The following is a 27851-nucleotide window of genomic DNA, read 5'->3' as shown; positions in this document are numbered from 1 at the left end:
GCTCGCCAGGTGTACGTAATTTATTTGACGCCCGTAGGCAACCTGATCACCATGATGATGATGATGATGATGAAATGACGATGAAGGCGTCACATACATCAAGCCCCCGTGCCAGCGGAATTAACTAATGATGGTTAAAATACCCCACCTTGGCGACCCCTGTGACTAAAGGCAAGCACGCTAAAGCCATGGAGCCGGGCAGTTTTGACATATGTCTTATGTGCGTTACGGAATTTGGCGTGACGGAAGTGTAACCCTAGCAAATATTCAGGCTGTGATGTAAGGTATGGATGAATGACCAGACAATGTGCAATCGTGCATGGTGTGATGTAATGTATGGATGGATGACCATACAATGTTACCTAGCAACCATGCAGGTTGTGATGTTAAGTATGGATAGTTGGGCAGATAATGTTACCTAGCAACCATGTAGGCTGTGACGTAAAGTATGGACAGTTGGGCAGATAATCTTACCTAGCAATCATGCAGGCTGTGATGTAAAGTATAGATAGATGGGAAGATAATGTTACTTAGCAACCATGTAGGCCGTGATGTGAAGTATGGATGGATGACCAGATAATGTTACCTAACAACCGTGCAGGCTATGATGTATTTAAAGTATGGAAGGGCGGCCAGGCAATGTTACCTAGCAACCATGCAGGCTGTGATGTAAAGTATGGATGGATGACCAGACAATGTTACCTAACAACCGTGCAGGCTATGATGTATGTAAAGTATGGAAGGGTGACCAGGCAATGTTACCTAGCAACCATGCAGGCTGTGATGTAAAGTATGGATAGATGGGAAAATAATGTTATCTAGCAACCGCGCAGGCTGTGTTGTAAAGTACGGGCGAATGGCCATGACCGAGATCAATTTTCTTCTTTTTCCTTACATGGGGTAGCGGATGAGATGAAATTATATGTATTTTAAGACCAAATGCCCTAGCTGGCGCCAACCTCAGTTGAGGAGCTAATGTTGGTGAATGAAACTGTGAACAGGAGGAAGGAATGGGCTGTGTGGCCTATGACAGGAACTGTTCCGGTTTTTGCCTGGGAGTTGAAATGGGAAATCACCCCAAGAAAAATAGCCAAGCGGACCAGCCTCAATTAAAATAACACATTGGTTCTCGCCCATCCCACAAATGCATTACTTTTATTTCTTTAATACTCTGTGGGTCAGCGTCTTAAGATTTTCTTGTGCGAATCTTGTGATTGGATATAATTACTTTACGTCGTCTGAAAGTAGTAATGATATTAAATTGTGGAGAACTTTCCCCCGTCATGGTGGGGCGTGTGGCGCCGGAAGGTAGGTGCTGTATGACTCACTCATATGTATAATGTTGCGAAACTTGAGTCTTATTGACAAGCCAGTCACTGGTAACCCAGTTCCATACAGCTGAAAGGTAGTGCTCGGTAGCTGAAGGCCACCAGATAACCCACATATGTGGCCGTCTGCTATGTGCACACTGTGTTCCCTTCTCACACTATGTTTGGCTGGTTCTTTCTTTGGGTTCCTGCCTTCTCATTTTCTCTCGCCCTCTTGTTGCTTGTTCTGTCTCCAGATAGATAGATAGATAGATAGATTTAACTACGCTTTGCCAGCGTTTACATATATTTGTAAATTAATACGGATTTATACAGTAGAAAAATAAAAATAAAACGTCAACTATCCTTGAAATTAAATGAAATGTCGTATGGCTTTTAGTGCCGGGATATCCCAGGACGGGTTCGGCTCGCCAGGTGCAGGTCTTTCTATTTGACTCCAGTAGGCGACCTGCGCGTCGTGATGAGAATGAAATGATGATGAAGACAACACTTACACCCAGCCCCCGTGCCATTAGAATTAACCAATTAAGGTTAAAATCCCCGACCCGGCCGGGAATCGAACCCGGGACTCTCTAAACCGAAGGCCAGTACGCTTACCGTTTAGCCAACGAGTCGGACAACTATCCCTGATATTAGCTAAATCGGGATGGTATAACAATAATAATAATAATAATAATAATAATAATAATAATAATAATAATAATAATGAGAAGAAGAATAAACAGCCAACAAAACAGGTTTAAGAATTTCTGTAGAAAAAATTAGTTTATGACAAATATTAAAAAATGCTCCAGCATTTCTAATAATAGAAATTGGTCGAATAAGAATGGTAAATAAATTCAGATATTTGGGAGAAACAATTTAAGAAAATGGTTTGGAAAAGTCCGATGTGGAGGAAAGGACACACAAGATGAAAAGGGTATGCCGTATAACAAGGAATATTTACAACAAAAAGTGTTTGTCTAGAAACCTCAAAATACAACATTACAACACAGTAGTCAAATCCGAATGTCTATACGCGAGTGAATGTCTAGTACTGAATTACAAGCTGAATAAATTAGAAGTTTTGGAAAGATACATTATATGGAAAATACTCGGACCGCTAAGAGTTACAGAACTTTGGAAATGAAGAAGTAACGACAAAATATACCGGAACACAGGAAACATAACAGATGCAATGTGGAAGAGGCACTTCATATTGTTTGGAAATTTGTACAGAATGGATGACAACAGGTTAACCGAAAAGATCTCCAAATATCCTTGGAACAAGTTGTCAACGACAACTTGGATTTGTGAAGTCAAACAATATTAGGAAAGAAACAATATAAGAGGAGAAGAGGAAGCGACAGAGAGAGATTTTTAGGAGGAAAGTATTAACAATAGAAGGATTCCGAGGTGGGAAGGGAGGGGAAACAGGCTCAGAATGGTCCAAGGTGAGGAATAGGATACATAGTGAACAGATGGAGGAGTGTTGGAGGAAGGAGGAGGAACAGCAAAGGATGAAGCATTTGAATTGTCACGTGGTCTCTAGAAGACACAAATGGAGAAAGAAAGAAATGCTGAAAAGGTAGGACTCCAGATTTCTATTCCGAAGACAAAATATATGACAAACATCTGTGATGGACCTGAATGGATGATCACTAATCTTGGAAAAATAGGTCGAGTCAAGAATTTCAGATATCTTGGTGAAGTCATCCAGCGGAATGGATTAGAAGAGGAAGCAATCAATGTCAGGATGAGGAAGTTAGACCAGGCATACCAAATGACAAAGAATATCTATAATAAAACGTCTATGAGTATAGGGGCCACGTTCCGACACTATAATACAGTTGTAAAACCTGAGGGATAATATGCGTCTGAAACTTTGACCTTAAGTAGTAAAGGTTAAGCTGACTGGCTGGAAAAAAGAGAGCGCAGAATACTAAGAAAAATCCTAGGTAATAATAGGTGGGTTGATGGACAGTGGCGAATGAGTCCAAATGAGGATTTGTACAGCAAGACAGAACCTCTCACAGCGTCAATTAAGAAGAAACGGCTATTATTTTACGGTCATCTCTTGTGGATGACTGATGATCGGCTAACAAAACGAATATGGAATTTTATTCAATCTAAGGCAACAAGGCCGAGATGGTTCCAAGAATGCGAAAATGATCTGAGGCAGATAGGTATTTCAGACCAAGAAATTCATGACAGGAACGCATTCAGAAGATTGGTGAACAACTATCAAGGTTTCCAAATGGCATCAACTTCCAGAAGACGGAAAGAACTTTTGTCTGAAGAGCATGAACAGGCACTCGTCGCTGGGCTCAGAAGATACTGGCAGGAAGTCAAAGCCGGAACTAGAACAAGATCTAGACACTGAAATGAAGTTGGTTGTTACCACGCAGTCCATGGAGGCTCAACTCGATGTATTAAAAAATGATTAAACTAAGGAATTTAGACACTGTTGTTAAAGCTGAGTGCCACTATGCAGCAGAAACATTGGATGTGATTGGCAAAGGTGGGCTTGAAGATATCCGGAATAGAGAAAAAAATGTTCAGGAAAATTCTAGGCCCAAATATAAGAAAAGGGGGAAAAGAGACGAAAATCTGAAAGATAATTATATCAAAGAACAGAAGGAGTGGATGAACTGATGAGGAAGAGAAGGGTACAGTTGTATGGACGCTTATTGAGGATGCACAATAACAGACTAACGAAGAGAATCTTTAAATTCTTCTGCAAGAGGAAGACAGACCTGAGATGGTTTCGAGAAGTGAGGTTGGACTTGAATTGGGGTTTTGGAAGATGATATAATAGAGAGAAATCCATTTAGACAACTCGTCAGCAAGTTCCGTGGTTTTCAGGAGACTGGAAAACGCTAGCGAGAATAGGCAGATCCTACAAAGAAGAAAAAAACAAGGAAATAGAAGAAAGGATGAAAAGATACTGACGGTGAGTAAAAGGCAGAGAAGGCTGAAAATAATGCAAAAATTGTGAAACGTGGTCCATAGGTGGACGAAAGAAAAAAAAATAACAATAATAATCTAACTGCGGGTGATGGTGCTACAATTATGGTCATCTTATTGATTATTAACAATTCTAGAAAAATATAAAATTCCACAATAGACGACGCTGTTAAATAGTGAGTGAAGGTTACACTTTGGGAGTCTAGCATTGGACACAATCGATTTTTTAGAATTTGCTTTACCTCGCACCGACACGCATAGTTCCTATGGCGAGGTTTGGATAGGAAAGGGCAAGGAGCGGGAAGGAAGCACGGCTGTGGCGTCAATTATGGTGCAGCCCCAGCATTTGCCTGGTGTGAAAATGGGACACCACCGAAAAACCAGGGCTGCCGACAGTGGGATTCGAACGCACTATCTCCCAAATGCAAGCTGAAAGCTACGTGACCCAAACCACCTGGGCACTCGCTCGGTCTGATACAGGTCGAAAACAAACACCCAGCCCCTGAACTGGAAAAATTAACCAGACTAAGTTAAAATCCCAGGCCCGACCGGGTATCGAACCCGAGACTCCAGTGACCAAAGGCCAGCACGCTAACCATTTATCCATGGAGCCGGACCACTAACAGGTTAGAATATGGACCTATTGAAGCGGGTAACTAGTATAGTCCACCCCACACAACGGTCATGTTACGAATCTTGCATAAAGTACAGGGGTGCGGCGCATCAGCACCCCTGGAATTTATGTTACTCTTGCTACATAGCGGAAGAACGGACTAGACTACACTTCCTAATAACGAAATTAGTTTGCATTCTAACCTATTACTGCCTAAAACTCTGGACTCTATTCACTGCGCCTATTTTAAAGTTTCGAAATTCAATTTTCTACATTTTGGGACACAGGGATTTTTACCGATGGTCCCAGTGTTCGAACGAAACAGTGGGCATTTTCTATTCTGCACATACTGTTTTTATCACAACTATTTACCACAATCATTATTGTTATATTTGTAAAGCGCTCTCTGCTTGTTTAATTGGGAAATCATTAAGTTATTCAGGATGAGTCCGCTCATGAAGATTGGTATGAAACAGGTCTAGCGAATGATGGATGTTGTTTGAGTTGATCTGTAACACATATCGCAACGACAAGACTTGGTACGAATCAGCGATCACTTCATTGGCTGAGAGATAAGATCCGGTAGCGCGATCGGTCGTGGGACTTCTAAAAAGATGAACTTGAAATGACTTTGTGTCAGTCCAAAGTGAATATTGTTAAGAAGTGTCAATCAAGATATGCTAACGATACATGTCCTGTAGAGTGATAGATAGATTGTGAAGTCTATATATTGTATGTAAATAATTACAATGTTGAAAGCATATGTAATGTTGTTGCGTGTAATGAAAAAGGAATGTTCATTCATCGCACGTATTATTCTTAGATCTGTAATGTGGTAGACAGAACAGGGTGTGCCGTAAATGTCTACATCCTGTAGGTCTGTATCATTTGATTTTTAATTTGACAGGCAATAGGGAGTTTGACAACCTGCAGCTTGATGTTATCGTGGAATAAGGTCGTCTTATGCATGCTATAATTTTAAAAAGTACGAGGATAGGGGCGTTTTCCCAAGACACGTGTTTAAATTAAACTGCAGTAGATAGCCATTCGTGTTCTATATAGTAGATGTGTTCGATTCCAGCTGAGGGTGGTAGAATTTTAATACGATAAGAATCCTTTGCTCGTTGCCTTGTAAATGTCGGCAAACAATAGGACTCTGGTGTATACATTACATGCATACGTCAGATTCCATGCGTATTTACATCGTTACAATGGCATGATAATATGTATTTCATCCATCCTGAAGTGGTGCACGTTGAGCTATTTTCTGTTGCAAGAGTTGTCCATAAATGTGACTGTAATCAGCACCGACTAGATACGACGGAGCAGCGAAACCTTTTTGAAGCTCTGGATGCATGTAAAAAATCCATGGCATGTTACGGGTTGCAGCTTCAATTCCTGGTTCAACATCGTCTAGTGAAAGGTCCTTTACTACTTTAAGGAGATTGAAAGCCTATTTAAAGAACAGAATATCTAATGATCGGTTGAACAGTTTCTTACTATTTGCTTTACGTCGCACCGGCACAGATAAGTCTGACGGTGACGATGGGAGAGGAAAGGGTTAGGAGTTTGAAGGAAGTGGTCATAGCATTAATTAAGGTACAGATCCAGCATATGTCTAGTGTGGAAAGGGAAAATAATGGGAAAACACCTTCAGAGATGCCGACAGTGGGGTTCGAACCCACTATCTCCCGAATGCAAGCTCACAGCTGCGCGATCCCAAACGCACGACCAACCCGGTCGGTTAATTTGGTTCTTCTGTCATTTCATCGAGATAAATAATGTACTGGATATTTGTTTTGAAAAGGCTAATCACTACTTTCCTTTTGCACTGTAAGACTGATGAATCAATTCAAGACGTTTTCTGACCTCCCTTGGGCATCTCTTGATGTTTCAAAAGCCATCGGTATTATGTTTGCGAGGAGTAACATCGGTATTATGTTTGCGAGGAGTAACAAGTCCTTAATTTTCACGCCCTCCGTGACCCATTTCTTTCTTTTGCTAATATCTTCATTTCTGAATGTTTCGGACCTGTTCATTCCCAGTCTGATTAGTAGTGAGAAAACGCTTGCCCAGCTTTACTTCCCCTTAAAATAATAAACACGGCCACCGCTAATAATAATAATAATAATAATAATAATAATAATAATAATAATAATAATAATAATAATAATAATAATAATAATAATAATTGTACCAGGCGGTACACCTCCGCGCCGCTAATTCAAATTTTGCGCCAGTTGAAACTCCTCTACTGGAGGAAGCCTGAACTTTAACTACAGTGTTAATTCTTAAGTTTCTCAGAAGATGTCCCTACTTGTAAATTTTGAGGTGTTCTGAACTGTGTCGTTTTCGATGTATTTTTGTTTTCCCTGTAGTAAGAAGTGTGAACATTCTCTTCTAGATGGCACTACTGAAGGACTACAATTGTGCACCCTGGTGCGAAGTGAAAGAACTGTTTTTTTGGAGAAATTTTGTGTTCATAAGTTTGTTCTTTGTTAAATTTCTTTCAGTCATTGTTTAGGTTGGCTGTATAACCCTTCTCTTTCCGCCAGTTTTGAATTCGACCAATGAGTAATTTTTGTAATTAATTTTCCACCAATCCTGGTTTTCTTCTTCAGTCTTGACATGTAATCTTTTGGTCGTCCAATAAAATGCTTGTGGGCGGGTGTTATCATTCATGAAAGATCTCGAATGTTCCGCGAGGGTATATAAACTGCTGATTTTCGGGTCTCGGCGCCACTTCAGTAACACCTATCATTGTGTAAATTATGTAGCAGGGGGCGGGAAGCGCCTCTTTCGTCGGGCAGCAGTTCTTCAATAAGGTAATGGCCTTTTAATAACTTATTTTCTTGCTAGCTCAGCAGTTTAACTCTCGGGGCAGGTTCGATACCTCTTACCATGTAACTTTCCTCTAAAATGTAAAAGACTCTTGGTATAAATTCTATCTCTTTAAACTACAAATTGGGATAGAGAGTGCCTAACCCTCTCGAGCTCCCTTTCATATTGTTTTTGAGGTGACTACGTTTTCTCAACCATTTTTCTTCGTTTCGTAATGTAATAAGTTTTCCTATCGTGTCACCTCTTTAGTATGGGATTAGCCCTTGCATATGCGGCCTAGTGCCAAATAGGTTTTAAATAAAATGTATTAGGAGTGCAGTTTCGCCTCCTCTCAAGTTGGTATTTTGGAGGCCATGTAATTGACCTTTTTCTTTATTTAATAGGCCTCAGTAGGTTGGGTATTTTTACCCCTGTTTTAATGTACTCGGAGGACAGCTTGAAAGTAGAGTTTGGTGTGGCCTTTGATAGGCTTGAACTTTGAGAGCGGTTTGCTCTTTCTTAAATTTGGTTTCTGTGTGCCTCGAGCAGGCTTTACTGTGTAATTGGGAGCAAGAGCTCCTGGGCATGATTGGGTTTTTCTGCCCCTTTGTTGAATCTTGTATATGGGTTAAGTTGGGCTTATAGCTCAAGAATTGTGTGTCTGGCTCTCGGAGCCCAACTCCTGTAACCACTGTAATTGTACATTCTCGATTTGTTGCTAGGCTACTAAGTACCTGTTATATTTGTTATTTCTTGATCTTGAAAAGAAAATATAACCTTGTCAAATTTTAAATTAACTTAAATTTCGTAAGTTGAGACCTGTTCATCCCAGCACCTTCTTTCACCTCTAACTACCACGGAGAACTCCGTAATAATAATAATAATAATAATAATAATAATAATAATAATAATAATAATAATAATAATAATAATAATAAAGGCATTAATAGGTTAGAATGAAAAGTAATGTAGTTATTAGAAAGTGTCATCTAGCCCGTTCATCCATTATGTAGCAAGAGTAATATAAATTCTAGGGGTTCTGATGGGCCGTACCCCTAAAGTTTATGCAAGACTCATAGCATAGCTGTTGTGTAGGGTAGACTATAATTGTTACCCGCTTCAATAAGTTTGCATTCTAACCTGTTAAACCAAACAAAGTCCATGGTGTAGCAGAGCCGAAGGGCCTTGGCATACCAAGCGTCCGCTGCTCAGCCTGAAGGCCTACAGATTACGAGGTGTCGTATAGTCAACACGACGGAACATCTAGGTCGTTGTTCTTGGATTTCTAGACCGGAGCCGCCACCTCACCGTCAGATAGCTCCTAAATTGTAATCGCGTAGGCTGAGTGAACCTCGAACCAGCCCGCAGGTGCAGGTAAAAATCCCTGACCTGGCCGGGAATCGAACCTGGGGTCTCCTGGTAAGAGGCAGGCACGCTACCCCTAGACCGCGGGGCCGGCCATTCTAACCTACTACTACTACTACTACTACTACTACAGGGAGGACTTTCTTTGAACCAGTTTGGATTTAGAAAGGGCAGAACCACAACCCAAGCTATTGAGTGGGTGATTCGAATACAGGCAGAAAGCAGTGAGAAATGTTTTAATAACGCTAGATCTCAAAAATGCTTTTAACACTGCTTCTTGGAGAATTATTTTGAGAACTTCGTAGGAAGAATTTTCTCGGTACCTACACCAAATAATTACTGGGCCGATGACCTCGATGTTAGGCCCCTTTAAACTACAAGCATCATAATCATCATCATCAATAATTACTAAGTACTTCAAAGGACGAATAATACGATTTGATGATTTAGAAGACCTTGAAATGAGTGCTGGCGTTCCACAGGGATCTGTCCTAGGACCCACCTTGTGGAACAGTCTATATGATGACGTCCTACGTCTGCAGCTGACAAAAGGGACAACATATATCGGTTATGCAGATGACCTTGCAATAGTGGTAATAGCAGAGAATGTAGAGGGACTGACCTTCCGAGTAAATGCATCATTGAGACGAGTTAACCTTTGGATGGTAAATAATAAATTGAGACTGGTACCACATAAGACTGAGATGGTAATTTTGAAAGGTTCCAGGAATTGGAAGAATGTCCGCTTCTTATTAAATGATACAGAGATTCTCCAAGGGAAGTCTGTACGATACCTTGGGGTTCTTATTGACAGGAATTGCACATTTGGTACACATGTGAAGGCAGTAACTCAAACTGCAGAGAAGAAGGCATCGGCATTAACTAGACTTATGCCTAACATCGGGAGACCAAGAACAGTTATGATACAGATGATGTGCTATGCAGTATATTCCACCTTACTTTATGCAGCACCTATCTGGCACAATGCACTCAGGAAGAAGATTCACCAAAGAGCTATAGAAAGATTACAGAGGAAAATGCTGCTCAGATTTATCTGTGCATATCGAACTGTTTCGACAGCAGCATTACAAGCTGTAGCTGCCAGTATTCGAATTGACCTCCTCATGGTAGAGAGGAAACTTTGGCATGGAAGGGGTTCGGCTATATCTGCTGAAGAAAAGAAAGCCTTGAGGAACCAGCTCTTACTGGACTGGCAAGACCGATGTTGGCCAATGGACAAAAAAGCTAATACCCGACATAGGAGGCTGGCTTAAATGTAGATATCGGCAGGTAGAATACTTTGTGTCGCAGGTTCTGACAGGACATGGAAGATTTGGCAAATACGCCATGAAGAAGGGAAAGACGCAGGGAGATGGTTGTTGGTACTGTTCTGAAAGGGATACAGTAGAACACCTTTTTGCTACTATGTTCGATGGGAAGAAGAACGAAGGAAAGCCTGTCAACAACTTGGGCGACGACTCACGCCAGGAAATCTGGTTCAGATCATGTTGGAGAGCCCGCTTGCCTGGAACACAGTAAAAGCTATGGCGACAAGCATTATGGGGACGAAGGAGAACGAAGAGAAAGGAAGAGCATAATTACTCCATTCTGACGTCATACCGTCAAGCAGTTCCAGAATGGGCTGAGTGAAGAGGGCAGGGGTTTTTAGTTGGTGGAAATCCAACTCCCACACAGAGTGGTGTCTTTAAAAGTTTTTCCCCTGACACAACAAAGACTACTACTACTACTAATAATAATAATAATCGTATGGTCTCAGCTACCGTGTACATATAATTTGACGCCATTTGGCTCGGTTCATCAATTTCGACGTTCCGTTTAACTCTGGGCCTACTAAATGGCAGAATATACTGAATCTCTGTTGGCGGTTTAAGGCTAAGTTTTAATGATTTTTGTCAGGTAAACTCCAAATGTGTCACCAGAGATCTTTTACATGCCCACATCGTACAACATGGAGTGTCGAATGGACTTTTTATCCATCCTTCAAAAATCCGACTACCTCTGCCGGGTATGAACTCGCTCTCTTGAGATCCGGAGGCTGACACTCTACCACTGATCCACAGAGGCTCCTTCCACCAACACTACATGTAATAAGATCCTAACGAATCAATTATTTCATTTAGTATGAAACAAGTTAGTTATTTTTTTACAATACACTACTGAGTTAACTGTTACGCTTGGCGTCAATCAAGTGCGTTTTAAATGGTACTTAAACACTCCGTGATATTGAGTTATCTCCTGCTGGTGTGAGTTGTTAAACACGCAGTATAACATGCGACACGAATAGAAAGGCAGGAAGGACAACTGGTCAACTATCAAATGTCACTTGCGACGTTTTCTCTTATTTAATGAAAACTGCTAATAAATTATACCATAAAAATTGGAAACATTCTCATAAAAGTCTCTTTTCTTTTCCTCTAAATCCAAGTTTAGAATATAGAGATGGTATAAATTTGGTTATTTCACGACGTGGGCAAGATGGGAATAGAATTATGGTCGTTGTCAACCCCTCGTAAAGAAGAGCTGTTGACAGATAATGAGCGTACTCCTAACGAGGTGCTGACGGCTCCATACAAATTACTCGCAGCGGTGAAGATGTTAGGTCCAAATGAGGTCCTGTCGTCACGGGACTTCATTTGTTATTGTCTACTCTTCCTAGTTCCCCTCCTCTCCACGTTCGTAACCTGAGCTGCGATCGATGGTAACCATGTTCCAACACGTGTAAAAATCGGAGTTGCTTCAAACTTTAGGAAAACCGTAAATTTAATGGCGGTGGATTTTTTCCTTAATGCCCCGAACATTGCGAGCAACATCCATTCCCATTAACGTGGACATGTTTTAGCGCTAAAGTCTAGCGTCATCAATATCCGGACACAATAGTAACCATGGCAACTTAGTGTTCGTCATCTATGTATAGCCTAATACTACTCACACAAACACACAATTAAATCTTCTTCTCAATTCTCAATCCTAAGATTGGTTGGCAGCAATTCGTCTTCTCCACTCTTCTCTGTAATCCGCTAATCTCTTCATTTCCACATATGAGCCTGTTCCTACGTCATCTCTGATCTGTCTTGAATATTGCAGTCTAGGTCTTCCTCTTCCTCTTTTACCTTGAATCATTCCTTCCATGACATTTACTATGAAACCATTGTGCCTATAGAGATGGCCAATTAATTGGTCTCTTCTCTTTCTTATTGTTGCTAAAAAAGGATCTCTTTCACCTATTCGTCTTAGAACGTCTTCATTGGTGAGTTTTGCTGTCCATGAGATCATTTCCATCCTCCTCCGGCACCACATCTCAAATGCTTCCAGACGTTTCTTACCACATGCACGTTTCTGAACCCTACAAGACCACACTCCAGACAATGCACGTAATAAATCTCTTCTTGGTTGCGACATTTAAATTCCTTGATGTAAGTAGTACCTTTTCTTGTAAAAAGCAATCTTTGCTTGGGAAATTCTGCTCTTTATGTCGACTGAACTTTTGCCATCTGGAGTGATTTTACTTCCTAAGTAGGTAAATACATAGTTGTGTATCATTAATTCTGATGTCGACTGCAATATGCTGGCGGTTGCATACCATAATTTCGGTCTTTTTTGTATTAATTTTCATGTTATACTTACACAATTAAATATAAATCAATATAAACTCAACAACTGCAAAAATACGTTTAACCTTTGTCCCACATGAAAACAAAGTAAACAAACATTTAGCTTATTTTATTCTACGTTTAATTATGTGGAGTAGAAGTTTTTATCATACCTAGTGAAAATTTTAACGCAGGTTGAACTAAAGAAACCTTTAATTCACGTATTAATACTAATATTTTCCATTTCCAACAGAGCGCACATTTTGAAAATTCATAACTTTAAAAGTACTGATCTGATTGTTGCCAAACATTAATATGTCTTAAAATAACTTATTTTTAATCTTGCATACATTCTAGGATTTTATTTCCTCTGATTTTTGTGTAAAAGGCTGTTGTAAATTTTGCGAAACAACATTTTCTCATGACTGGGTGATCATAGCCAATCCTTGTCTATCCCTTCCAGTCTTCCGATCTTCCCACAAGGCCTCTGTTCAGTATAGCAGGTGAGGTACTAGTCTTCCTCTTCAGTTGTATACCCCAACCGAAAGTCTCAAGCTCCAGACACGGCCCTTGAGGCTGAATCCCGGGGAAAACTAGCCCTGGGGGGTGAACGATTAAGAAAGAAAGAAAGAAAGAAAGAAAGAAAGAAAGAAAGAAGGAAAGAAATATATGATTTTACAATTCTTATTTTGAATGACATATTTATAAATAATTTAATGTCATTGATTTTACGACCCGCAAACTACATTTACGGTTTTCAGAGACGCCGATGTGCCTGAACTTTGCCCCACAGGAATTCTTAAACGTGTCAGCAAATCTACCAGCAAGAGGCTGACGTATTTGAGCACCTTCAATTACCACCGGTCTGTGCCAGGATGGAATCTACCGTCCGGTTTACTCTGCCCGGCTAAGGCATATTGATGTTCCCAGAGCAAAGCAATGTCATCTCCGTATAGGCCATAAAGGCCCTTGGAGGGGTGGAAGGTAAAGGCTTCCACTATCCGTACCTCGGCACTTAATGGTATAGAGTGGTTAGCTCGACGCCCGGCCACGTTTGACTCTAGGAATTAACCTGGTACTCATTTTTTGTGGAGATTGGGCCATGTTTCTTAAATTTTACGACTTCGTGACGAGAAATCGAACCTACGTCCTTCTGGGCGAACCGAGCATGCCTTTGCCACTGCGGCCAGGCAGCCCCTTTGATTTTCCCAAAGTGAAATACGACTTTTTAACATTTTCTTTACGTTGCACCGAGACAAGTCTTATGGGGACGATGGGCTTGGAAAAGGCTACGAGAGGGAGGGAAGCAACCATGGTCGTAATTAAGGTACATCCCCAGCATACGCCTGGTGGTAAACGGGAAACCATGAAAAATCACCTTTACGACAGCCGACAGTGGGGTTCGAGCCACTACCCCCAAATGCAAGCTGACAGCTACCTGACCAAAACAAACGGTATTTGTTCCGACTTCCAAACATCTGACAACCTCCACTGGGTTTGAAGCAGCGACACTCTGACTAGAGAATGATACACAGATGCATGAATCAAAACAACAAAAAACTTTATAAAGAGGATAGTAATAGAAAAGCTTCGACGTCAATGACTAAAGGACAAAGAAACGAATTTTTCTTTCTCCCTTGCGATTCCCTTTGAAATGCCAGGCTCATAAAATCATTATTCTGAAGCACACAGAGAATACTGTAAAACCAAGGTGAAGGAGCTACCGGCTATCAAAGCTCCGGTGATAGACAAAGTCCTTTACATTTGTAAGGAACTCGACTCTAAGTCTCACGTGAGTTATTGCTCTTGCACCTGCCATTAAGCAACACGCGCTGGCAGGAATTGTGGCTGTCTTTCGATCGCATTACTGCTCTAGAACCAGCTGGTCGACAGGCAGAGAGCCAAGTTGCTTCGATTGTCACACAAACAAGCATTTTCTCGAACGAAATATGATGCCATGGAAGTCGTAATCATTTTCTCCAAGTAATTTATAACATTTAGATTCTTAATATCGCACAATTTCAATTCAATATTTAATTACTTTTATTCAAGAGTCCATTCGTAACCCATCAGCATATGATTTCGTGCAACGAACTTCTGCTAAATTTAGGAGTGGAGAGTTCACAACATTGAAGACAGAAAGTTGCGGTGAAGTTTAATGAAAATGAAAATCCACAGCCTGTTTCCAGTCATTCGACCAGGTCAGGAATGAAATGAATGAAGCCCCCATCTCACAGCGAGGATGGGACTTGTGCCGGCTGCCTCCTCAATAAATAGTGGAACCTTTTCCAAGGACAGCCTGTAGAAGTGGCTCAGGCGATAAAGCACTGGTCTTGTGAGCCTATGCAAAGACCTCACACTGCTGTCCAGACTCGGGAACTGATTGACTCCTTCAGGTGGGAAGTTTCGGATCACCAACCCTATATCCCTGACCTTGCTCCGGGATCACCACCCCTATATCCCTGACCTTGCTCCGGGATCACCACCCCTATATCCCTGACCTTGCCCCGGGATCAACACCCCCATATCCCTGACCTTGCCCCGGGATCAACACCCCCATATCCCTGACCTTGCTCCGGGATCACCACCCCCATATCCCTGACCTTGCCCCGGGATCACCACCCCCATATCCCTGACCTTGCTCCGGAATCAACACCCCCATATCCCTGACCTTGCTCCGGGATCACCACCCCTATATCCTTGACCTTGCTCCGGGATCACCACCCCTATATCCCTGACCTTGCTCCGGGATCACCACCCCCATATCCCTGACCTTGCTCCGGGATCACCACCCCCATATCCCTGACCTTGCTCCAGAATCAACACCCCTATATCCCTGACCTTGCTCCAGAATCAACACCCCTATATCCCTGACCTTGCTCCGGGATCACCACCCCTATATCCCTGACCTTGCTCCGGGATCACCACCCCTATATCCCTGACCTTGCCCCGGGATCACCACCCCCATATCCCTGACCTTGCTCCGGAATCAACACCCCCATATCCCTGACCTTGCTCCGGGATCACCACCTCTATATCCTTGACCTTGCTCCGGGATCACCACCCCTATTTCCCTGACCTTGCTCCGGGATCAACACCCCTATATCCCTGACCTTGCTCCGGGATCACCACCCCCATATCCCTGACCTTGCTCCAGAATAAACACCCCTATATCCCTGACCTTGCTCCAGAATCAACACCCCTATATCCCTGACCTTGCTCCGGGATCACCACCCCTATATCCCTGACCTTGCTCCGGGATCAACACCCCTATATCCCTGACCTTGCTCCGGGATCAACACCCCTATATCCCTGACCTTGCTCCGGGATAAACATCCCCATATCCCTGACCTTGCTCCGGGATCACCACCCCTATGTCCCTGACCTTGCTCCGGGATCAACACCCCCATATCCCTGACCTCGCTCCGGGATCACCACCCCTATATCCCTGACCTTGCTCCGGGATCACCACCCCTATATCCCTGACCTTGCTCCGGGATCACCACCCCTATATTCCTGACCTTGCTCCGGGATCACCACCCCTATATCCCTGATTTTGTTCCGAGCGATACCCACCATTTTCTTGGCAGCTGACACGTCATCTTGGCGTGAAGCGCTTCGGCGACAATGAAGAAGTGAAAAGGGCCGTGAACTCTTGGCTGTCAGACCAGGCGGAAGACTTCTTTAGTCGATATTAAAACGAAGGCGTAGCTTTCAATAGTGTAGCGTAACAATTAGAACATTTGACAATCAGCAGATCACTGCACATGCCAACGAGAGTGCGGACCGAACATCATACCATAATGTTATTAACCACAACTACTTGAAGTTTGATCAAAAGCGTAATATTACGCGGGAAGGAACTCGATAGCTGTCTTCACTGACCATATTTGAGCTTCCTTACCAATGTTGATACAGTTTTTATTTATTGGAAATCTACAACCTGTTTCCAGTCATTTGACCGGATCAGGATTGGAATGAGTGAAGCCCCATCTAGCGGCGAGGATACGAATCGTGCCAGCTGCTGATGCCTGTAACACTCCTCTGGGGCAATGATTAATGACTGACAGATAAAACGAAATTATATTGAAGAGTGTTGCTGGAATGAAAGATGACAGAGAAAACCGGAGTACCCGGAGAAAAACCTGTCCCACCTCCGCTTTGTCCAGCACAAATCTCACATGGTATGACCGGAATCTGAACCACGGAATCCAGCGGTGAGAGGCCGTCGTGCTGTCGCCTGAGCCACGGAGGATATTTATTTATTTATTTATTTATTTATTGATTTATTTATTTATTTATTTATTTATTTATTTATTTATTTATTTATTTATTTATTTATTTATTTATTTATTTATTTATTTATTTATTTATTTATTTATTTATTTATTTGACTGTAGCAGTGGCGAAGTTAAGGGTCGTGGCCCTCTCTTACACTTAACCTCGTAAATTACAAGATAATGCATGTATAAAACAAATGTATATTCCATTATAGAATTAAAGATAACTAAGCTAAAAATTAAAGATTTGGAGGACATAAAATGAAGTAAGAAAGAAAGCAAAGATCAACAAATAAAATAATATAAAATAGAAGGAAATCCCGAGCATAAAAGTAAAAATGAAAGAGAAAAACGTCATAATGAAAAAAGTAACATACAAGCTGAAAAATGTAAGAAATTCATAAACAGAACACATTACATAATAAAGTAACAGAAATACAAGTGATCTATATACTTGAGTTAAAAGCTAAATATTATGTAACCGGGCTGAGTGGCTCAGACGGTTGAGGCGCTGGCCTTCTGACCCCAACTTGGCATGTTCGATCCTGGCTCAGGGTATTTGAAGGTGCGCAAATACGTCAGCATCGTGTCGGTAGATTTACTGGCACATAAAAGAAATCCTGAGGGACTAAATTCCGGCACCTCGGCGTCTCCGAAGACCTTAACATAGTAGTTAGTGGGACGTAAAGCAAATAACATTAACATTTATTAAAAATATTATGTACAGTTACATTATAACAATGAAAATAATAGGCTTTTGGGCTTATGCCATGTCAAGAAAACGAGGTGATACTGTTTACGTTTCGCAGAGAACTTTGCTCCACATCTTCAAAAGAAAATCTTGACTGTTCACGAGGAAAACTTCTACAATAATGAGTGTTTGGATTTAAGAATGCTTTACCGTTGGAGAACTGTAGTGGTACGCTCGTTCGTCACCAGGTAGCTCGTTGTATGCTGGCACAGCGCTCCAAGCGGGAGCTGACGACAACATTGAGCTCCAATCATGGCCGACTGGATCCCTCTCTGCGCTCTACCTAGCTAGAGCGACGCATCAAGTCGGCCGTGCTCCAAATGAGATTTTCATCACACCATGTGTGCGTGAGAAGTATCATAGAATACATCAGACGAATCAGGGACGAATATGCTAGAAGAAATTAATTGAAACTAATAAAATAGTTCTGTTCTATTCTATCCTGGTGTCTTTCGTTGAATTTTATGATTGCAGAAGCCTTCCTCGGGAACAATCGAGATTTTCTCCTGAAGACTCAGAGCAGATTTCTCAGCGAAACGTGAACAGTTTCACCTGTTGTTCTTGACACGGCATAGCCCAAAAGCTCATATCATGTCTCCAAGCACGGGCCGTGAAAGCATCAATCTATATATATATATAAATAAATGTCATTGTATGTATGTATGTATGTATGTATGTATGTATGTATGTATGTATGTATGCATGCATGTATGTATTACATCTTCTCCTAAACCACTGGAGCGATTTACACCAAACTTGGTACACTTACGACTTAGTATCAGGAGACAAACCGCGTGCGGGTAAGACACACCAAGTACCCTTAGAGGCGGGGAGGCGAGGGGGGTCACATATAAAAATATACGAAAATAGTGTCGAATCCATCGTTTTCGGATTCGCTGAGATGAATAGTGATACTCTGGAATATTTCCAAGTCCAAATTCAGCCCCCTTTTGGGTGAGGGGTCAGGGGGAAGTGATATTCAAAGTAATAGGAAATCGTATCGAATCCATCCTTTTCAGGGTCGCTGGGATGAATAGTGACACTCCGGATTACTTTTGACAAAATGCGTGGGGGTAAGATACCCCATGTACTAATATGGGCGGCGGGCCGAGGGGGTCATATATAAAATATATGAAAATGGTATCGAATCCATCGTTTTTGGATTCCCTGCGATGGATAGTGACACACCGGAATTTTTCCAAGTCCAAATTCAGCCCCCTTTTGGGTGGGAGGTGAGGGGGGTCACATATAAACATACACGAAAATAGTGTCGAATCCATCGTTTTCGGATTCGCTGAGATGAATAGTGATACTCCGTAATTTTTCCAAGTTCAATTTCAGCCCCCTTTTGGGTGGGGGGCGAGGGGGGAGTGATATATCAAAGTAATAGGAAATAGTGTCGAATCCATCCTTTTCGGGGTCGCTGGCATAAATAGTGACACTCCGAATTTCTTTTGACAAACTGCGTGGGGGTAAGGCCCCGTGCACCCATATAGGCGGGGGGCGAGGGGGTCACATATAAAATATACGTAAATAGTGTTGAATCCATCATTTTCGGGTTCGCTGAGATGAAAGGTGATACTCCGGAATTTTCCAAGTCCAAATTCAGCCCCCTTCTGGGTGGGGGGCGAGGGGGTGACATAAACATATACGAAAATAGCGTCGAATCCATCGTTTTCGGATTCGCTGAGATGAATAGTGATACTCCGGAATTTTTCCAAGTCCAAATTCAGCCCCCTTTTGGGTGAGGGGCGAGGGGAGGGTGATATAAGAAAATTATCGAAAACAGCGTCGAATCCATCCTTTCCGGGGTCGCTGGGATGAATATTGACAATCCGGATTTCTTTTGACAAAATGCGTGGGGGTAAGACACCCCATGTACTAATAGGAGCGGGGGGGGGGCGCAAGGGGGTGACATAAAATATTCTAAAATAGTGTCGTATCCATACTTTTTATCGTCACTGAGGTGAATAGTGATATTCCAGAATTTTTCAAAGTTCGAGTTCTCCCCATGTTTGGGGTGTGGGTCGAGGGGGAAGTGATTTATCAAAATAACCTAACACGGTGTCGAATCCATCCTTTTCGGGGTCGCTGAGATGAATATTGACAATCCGGATTTCTTTTGACAAAATGCGTACCCCACGTACCCACTGAGGCGGGGGGAGCGAGGGGGTGACATATGAAATATTCGGAAAAAGTGTCGAATCCATATTTTTCGTGGACGCTGGGATGAATAGAGACATTGTGGGATTTTTTAAAGTCCAAGTTCAGCCCCCTTTGGGGTGGGGGCGAGGGGGAATGATATAAAAAAAATATCGAAAACAGTGTCGAATCCATACTTTTCGAGGTCGCTAAGATTAATAGTGACACTCCGGATTTTTTAAAGTCCACTTTTTGGGGTGGGGGCGAGGGGAGAGTGATATGTCAAAATGACCGAAAATAGTGTCGAATCCATCCTTTTCGGGGTCGCTGAGATGAATAGTGACACGCCGGATTTCTTTTGACAAACCGCGTAGGGGTAAAACACCACATGTACCCATTGTTTTAAAGTCGAAGATCAGCCCCCTTTGGGGTGGGGGCGAGAGGGGAGTGATATATCGAAATGATCGAAAATAATGTCGAATCCATACTCTTTTGGTCGCTGAGATGAATAGTGACACTCCGGAGTTTTTGACAAACCGCGTTTGGGGTAAGACACCCGAAGTACCCTTAGAGGCGGGGGGGGGGGCGAGGGAATGACATTTACAAATATTCGAAAATAGTGTCGAATCCATACTTTTCGGGGTCGCTGAGATGAATACTGACACTCCGGAATTTTTTAAAGTCCAAATTCAGTCCCCTTTGGGGTGGGGGCGAAGGGGAGTGAGATATCAAAATAATCGAAAATAGTGTCGAATCCATCCTTTTAGGGGGCGCTGTGATGAATAGTGATATTCCGGATTTCTTTTGAAAAACCGCGTGGGGTAAGACATCCCATGTCCCCATAAGGGCGGTGGAGACGCAAGGGGGTGACATAAAATATTCGAAAGTAGTGTCGAATTCATACTTTCTATGGTCGCTGAGATGAATGGTGACATTCCGGAAATTTTTAGAGTCCAAGTTCTGCCTCCTTTGGGGTGGAGAGCGAGGGGGAGTGATATATCAAAATAATCGAAAACAGTGTCGAATCCATAATTTTCTGGGTCAGTAAGATTATTTTTTTATTCTTTTTTGGAATGAATCAAGTACTTCCCAGTCAATTCTAGCTTCCACAATAACAAGGTTTTACTCGAATATTAAATAATCTAAAACTTGAAATCAGATACATCTAAATAACTCTAAAAGTACATAATTCGTCGTAATATCAACATCTCAAACTAAATCAATAAGCATCCACTTCACAGTTAACTAACTGGTGATAAAAATACTAAAGGTAAACATTCAAAAGCTACCCGGACAACGCCGGGTACTACAGCTAGTGTTAACAATAAAAATAATAACAGCCTAATATTGTAAGAAACAACAGTGTTTTTCAGCTGTACAGTAAAATGGAAAAGTTGCTAGACTACCTACCACAATCACACAATCTATCATACGTCACCAGTCACACAAAATATCAGTTGTATTCAACGAGTAATCTCTATATGCAGTCTTAAATTTTATTGTCTTAATAGCTCCTGGCACTACAGTTCGCTGCTTTGCAACAAAAATACATCCCTCATTGATAGGCTTACCACAATTTTCAGTCCCTAGAAGGGCTCAGCAGAGGAATGAACAAATTGGCAAACACAAAAACAATAATTCTTCTTTTTAAAACGCAGCCTCCGAGCGGAGGTTGGCGATCCACGTAACTAGCTCTGATCTTGACAGCGCAGAATGGAATGCCACTTCTGAAGTACAGCAGTGCCATCTTCGAAGGTCTTTCAGCCATGAATTTATCCTTCTCCCAATAGATCTCTTCCAATGTATCTTTCCTTCGGTAATAAGCTGTAAAAACTGATACCTCTCACCTCTCATGGTACCGTATGTCCTAGGTATTGTGTTTTCCTCTGTTTTATGGTGAGCAGTAGTTCTCTTTCTTTTTCATCCGGCGAAGGACCTCGGCATTTGAGATTTTCATTACTCAGGACATCCGCAAGAGACGGCGATACAGGAACATTTCGAAGGCATCAATACGTCTTTCTATGATTGGATCCAGAGTCCAGCTTTCACATCCATATAGGAGAACAGAAAATATATAGCAGCGGATAATATGAATTCGTAGTTGGAGTCTGAGATCTGACCTCACAAAGAATTTCTTCAGGGTAATGAATTGTTTCCTGGCCTGCTCAATTATATATATTATCTCCCGTTTGGAGTTACATTGGTCATCCAAGAAGGTACCCAGATATTTTAGAGAAGACACTTACTCAATTATTTTATCTTTTATTGAGATTTGTCCGAATTGTCTTCTCAGAGAACACCATCAGTTTCGTCGTTGAGGAGTTAACATATAATCCAAACTCTTCACTGTGCTGAACTAAGGAGTTTATCATGCACTGGAGGGCAGGTATGTCATCAGCTATGACTACAGTTTCATCTGATGTTGTTGATGATTTTCCCGTTAATTTTGATCCCACCATGGTCTGGCAATATTTCTTAAAGAATGCCTCTGAGTGCATGTTAAACAACAAAGGTGACAGTAGACAACCCTGGCGGATGCCCTTGCTGATCGAAGCAGTTTCTGAAACTCCTTGATCAGTTTTGACACTTGCAAACTGATTCCAGTACAGGTTACTGATTATACGTAAGTCACCGGAGTCAATACCTGTTTATATGAGAATCTCTATCAGCTTATTGTGCCTGACATAATAAAAAGCTTTCTTATAGTCCATAAAACATGCATAGACATCAACATTCATATCTCTGCACCTCTGTAACTCTGTAACAACACATTTAATGAGAAGAGTGTACCAACGCCATTTCGGAAACCGAACTGATTCTGATCCATGTCGGATTCACATTTTTTGTATATTCTAGTGCGAATGATTCGCAGGAATATTTTGAGCACGTGAGACATCAAACTTATCATACGATAATCATCACACTGAGACGAGTTAGGCTTCTTCGGTAGTAGTATGAAGGTTGATTTCAGCCAGTCTGATGGTATTTCTCCCGACACATATATTTGATTGAATACTGATGTTAAGATACTGAGGACGGTAGATCCCTGTTCTGTTATTACTTTGAGAACTTCAGTGTACACACCGTCAGGTCCAGTTGTTTTACCATTCTTTTGAATGTATGTTAATGGTAGAACTAGACACGTTCTTTGTTTTGGAACTTTGGCAAATTAAACTGTCAACTGGGCGGTGAAAATAACCAGTATAGGAACACAAGACATCACCAGTATTCTACATCAAGGTGTGTGGACAATGACATAACGAGATTTCTCTACGTGAACATCGAGCTCATGCGCCCTTGCCAACAGCAGTGACAAATCAATATTTATGACAGGACTTTTGTCTTGTTGAAGAATACTTTCAGGTGTGGCGAGACGTTTATGAGGTAACGCAGGTTCAGTGCTAGCCTGCTTGTATTCAATGGAATACGAGACAACGAGTTTTAACATCTGATTAACAGCATCCGCCCATTCCGATAATTGCATTGTTCTCTGGTGTTTAACCCAACGGAACACAATTGAATGAGCTATTCCACATCAGCACTGAATGAAAATCCTGTTCCTTCTTCAATACTCCTTTTCTTATTAAAATAATCATTGTGAATCATTCATCACAAATAGCAAGATTCTCGGTGTCTGTGGTGATTATTGTTTTAAGAGGAAGTACAAATGTGAAACTTGGTTCCAAAATGTAGCAAATCGATTTTGGCAATTTGTCATGAAATATAAAAAATTAGCAACACCCATAAAATATATAGCCCTTTTACGAAAATAATGGGAACTTATTCTATAGCATACTGTCTCCTAGCCAATAGAACCCGTTTCTAGCAAATTTTCAATGATCTTAACCCTCTACTGCATGAAATATTTTTCGTTTTCGTTTGGTGAAGAAAATTTCAAGCTTTAATGTTCAACATACCTTCAGTGTTTTAGATGTACCAGCAATTATTAACTGGGGCTAATAGCTTAACACTCTTATGTGATGTGGATTGCCATAGTTGAATATATATATACGATTTTTCACGATTTTACGCTAAGCTTTTAACATTCAAAGACCGAACATTACTACCTACTGGCCATTGACACGTACTGCAAGGCGCAAGTACAGCTTGCAGAACCGTAGTTCGGTAATGTCTTTGAGGTTGAGCCAGAGGTACTCCTGAAGCCTGTGGTAATGTGATGGGGAGGGCCCACGTAAAATAAACGGTGGTTGGTTCGCGTGGATGTTGGGATATGTGTTTAATTGATTGTACAGTTGAAGGTGTGCCGTAAAACTACCTCTGTCTACAATATTTATCCATTTCATCATCATCATCATCATCATCATCATCTGTTTACCCTCCAGGTTCGGCTTTTCCCTCGGACTCAGCGAGGGATCCTACCTCTACCGCCTCAAGGGCAGTGTCCTGGAGCTTCAGACTCTTGGTCGGGGATACAACCGGGGAGAATGACCAGTACCTCGCCCAGGCGGCCTCACCTGCTATGATGAACAGGGGCCTTGCGGAGGGATGGGAAGATTGGAAGGGATAGGCAAGGAAGAGGGAAGGAAGCGGCCGTGGCCTTAAGTTAGGTACCATCCCGGCATTTGCCTGGAGGAGAAGTGGGAAACCACGGAAAACCACTTCCAGGATGGCTGAGGTGGGAATCGAACCCACCTCTACTCAGTTGACCTCCCGAGGCTGAGTGGACCCCGTTCCAGCCCTCGTACCACTTTTCAAATTTCGTGGCAGAGCCGGGAATCGAACCCGGACCTGCGGGGGTGGCAGCTAATCACGCTAACCACTACACCACAGAGGCGGACATTTATCCATTTACACAGGTGAAAAGCTATTTGTTGCCTAAAGGCAACAGTATGCAGTAGAGGATTAAAGATAACCCTGTTTCAATGTAGACCTTCTCAATGACTGTAAATCAATTTGTTATTAAGTAAGTTACAATTTTTTATTAAATTATATTCCACAACACGTTTCGGATCTTATACTCTGTCGTCAGGTGGTTAAATAGTGACATCAAATTTTTGCTCAATTTGATACGCAGTTGTTTCCACGGAAACACCGTACTTCGTCCCTCCTTCACCGAGTTCTTACGACATCTCCACCCAACTTACTTTTCTTCGCGTTTCCGTTACTTCTTAAATGTTAATAACAGAGATACGAGGGTTCAAACATCAAACCCGCTCGTCATTCCTCATCATCGAACTGCCGCATATAACAGCTTATTTTCTGTCTCTCCCACACGAGAATGGAACCGTTTACCAGACGACGTCAGAAGAATACCAAACAACCACAGTGTCATGTAAAAGAGCGTTAAGAGGTACAACAGGATACGAGTGAACTGTGCAGTTCTGGTCTTTCATAGATCGTGTTATTACAATATTAATAAAAAACTGACGTTTTCTTTACTATTGGCTTTACCTCGCACTCACACAAATACTGTAAGTCTTATGGCGACGATGGGATAGGGAAGTGATAGGAGTGGCAACGAAGCGACCGTGGCCTTAGCTTAGGTACAGCCCCGGTATTTTCCTGGTGTGAAAATGGGAAACCACGGAAAACCACTTTCAGAGCTGCCGAGAATGGGGTTCGAAACCACGACCTCCCGAATACAAGCTACATGACCCCACCCACGTGGTCACTTCCTCGGCATTATTATTATTATTATTATTATTATTATTATTATTATTATTATTACCACGTTACAATTTCAATTCCTCCTCCTTAGTTCTTTCCTTTTCTTCCAGTATTCTTTCATTGTTTCACTGTGCTTCTTTTTCCTGTCTTCAGTCCACTTTGTGCCTGTTTTCTTTTCCTTCCTCCCTTGGAATCCTTCCATTTGTAAGACTTTCTTCCTAAAAATCTTTCTTTCCAATAATTATTCTTCTCGTATGTTGTTCCTTTCCAGGTCTTTCTTGACTTCTTGAATCCAGGTGGTAGTTGATTTCTTTTCCCAAAGGTACTTGAAGATTCGTTTAGTTAGTCTATTGTCATCCATTCTGTAAATGTGTCCAAGAAATAGCAATCTCCTTTTTCTTATTGTTTCTGATATGTTTTCTATGTTCTGGTAAATTTCATTGTTACTTCTTAATTTCTAAAACTCTGCAATTCTTAGAGGACCTAATATTTTCCTTACAATTCTTCTTTCTAATAATTCTAATTCCAATTTATTCTAATTTATCGAGCTTGTGGTTCAGTGCTAGACATTCGCTGGCATAAAGGCATTCTGGTTTCACTACTGTGTTGTAGTGCTTTATTTTAAGTTTTCTTGATAAGCACTTTTTGTTATAAGTATTCTTAGTTATACCGTAAGCTCTTTCCATCTTTTGTATCCTCTCCTCTATAGCAGACTTTTCTAAACCATTTTCTTGAATTGTCTCACCCAAATATTTGAATTTCTTTACGTTTTCTATTTGACCAATAACCGTTACTAAAAACTTTGGGGCACTTTTTACATTCGTCAAAAATTTTGTTTTCTCGGCAGAGATTCTCAAGCCTGTCATGTTGGCTGTCTTTTCAAGGAGATTGACTTGCATTGCTGATTCTGTAAGGCTTTCTGAAAGTATGACAAAGTCATCTGCAAATAATAGGCAATTTATTGCAACACCTTTGTTCTTCTTCCCCAGCATGAGTGGCAATATTTTGCATTCTTTCAGTTTTCATTCCAAATTCTTACAATTTTCTCCATGACAATTGAAAAGGAGTGGAGATACTCCATCGCCCTGCCTGACACCTGTATTTATTTTGAAAGGTCGAGATATTGCACCCATAAATTTTACTTTCGAGATAGTGTCTGTAAGTGTTTCACGAATTAGGCTTTTCTTCCCTCTCTAAATCCACCTTGATATTCACCTAATTGACTGTCCAGTGTCGATTTTACTCTATTTAGTAGTATTGTTGAGAATACCTTGTTGGCAACTGGAAAGAGAGATATACCTCTGTAGTTGTTGACATCTTGCTTGTTACCCTTCTTGTGTTATTATTATTATTATTATTATTATTATTATTATTATTATTATTCATTTTACAACAATGTAATTATGTATATTCCACCGGGGTGAAATTTTATTTCAGTTATAAGATATTTTGATTGCGTTAGAGAAACTTTGCTTTACTTAGTACCAATTACTATAGCAGTAGATCCTCCCCATTAAGCATGATTGGAATGTGCAGTTATTGGTTAAATTTAAGAGAAGTCCTTTTGGCCTTAACTATTTCAATTGTTGTTTATAAAATACCGTTGGTCTATGTATCTATTTCGTTTAAGAGTAGGGGCTATGTGCTTTACACTAACTTACACTCTTGCTCATAAAAACCAGAACACCTTGAAAGATTAGAGATAAGAAGTTCATATTCACAGGACATGTGCATTAGTATGTTCTGAAGAAATGATTAGTATTTGAACCATGTCGGCCCTCAGGTTCAAGGTCCACATGGTTATCTCGGCGCACCACCACCGACTGGTAAAATGTGACTGCGGCTCTCGTAGTCGTTATAAACTGAAGGTAATGGATCAGTGATGGAGTTGCCTGAAGACGACTCTTTGTTGGTCCAGTAAGTGTTGCTGCTTCCAGGCCATACGTCAATATAGCTACTGGATACATTGTGTACAAGCTGATCTTGGAAAGTGACGGAAATGTTTCATCCCAAAGCATTTGACGTACAGCGTGATTGAATTTGGAAGCTTTCTGTATTCTGTTGCTAATCTATTGATGTATGGTATTGTCTGATGACAGAACACTACCAAAATGCTGGAAGTTGTCTACAATATCCATCTCCTCACCTCCAGTTCTTACATGAACAGTTGGAGAGTTTCTACGCATCACCAAGCCAACTGTCTTCGTTTTGCTGATTTTGAGACCTCCGGTTGTAAAAGCTTCATGCCGGAGATCTAGGCTAGTTTGTACTTCCGCTTCTATATCGTTTTTATAGAAAAATGAAGTTCCCCCCTTCTTGTCTAAAAAAATTGATAAAATAAGGAATGTGGATTGGAAAGAAGCTTGC

The sequence above is a fragment of the Anabrus simplex genome, chromosome 11 (assembly GCF_040414725.1).
Source record: "Anabrus simplex isolate iqAnaSimp1 chromosome 11, ASM4041472v1, whole genome shotgun sequence".
Lineage (NCBI taxonomy): Eukaryota > Metazoa > Arthropoda > Insecta > Orthoptera > Tettigoniidae > Anabrus > Anabrus simplex.
Note: the sequence above shows the minus strand (reverse complement) of the source record.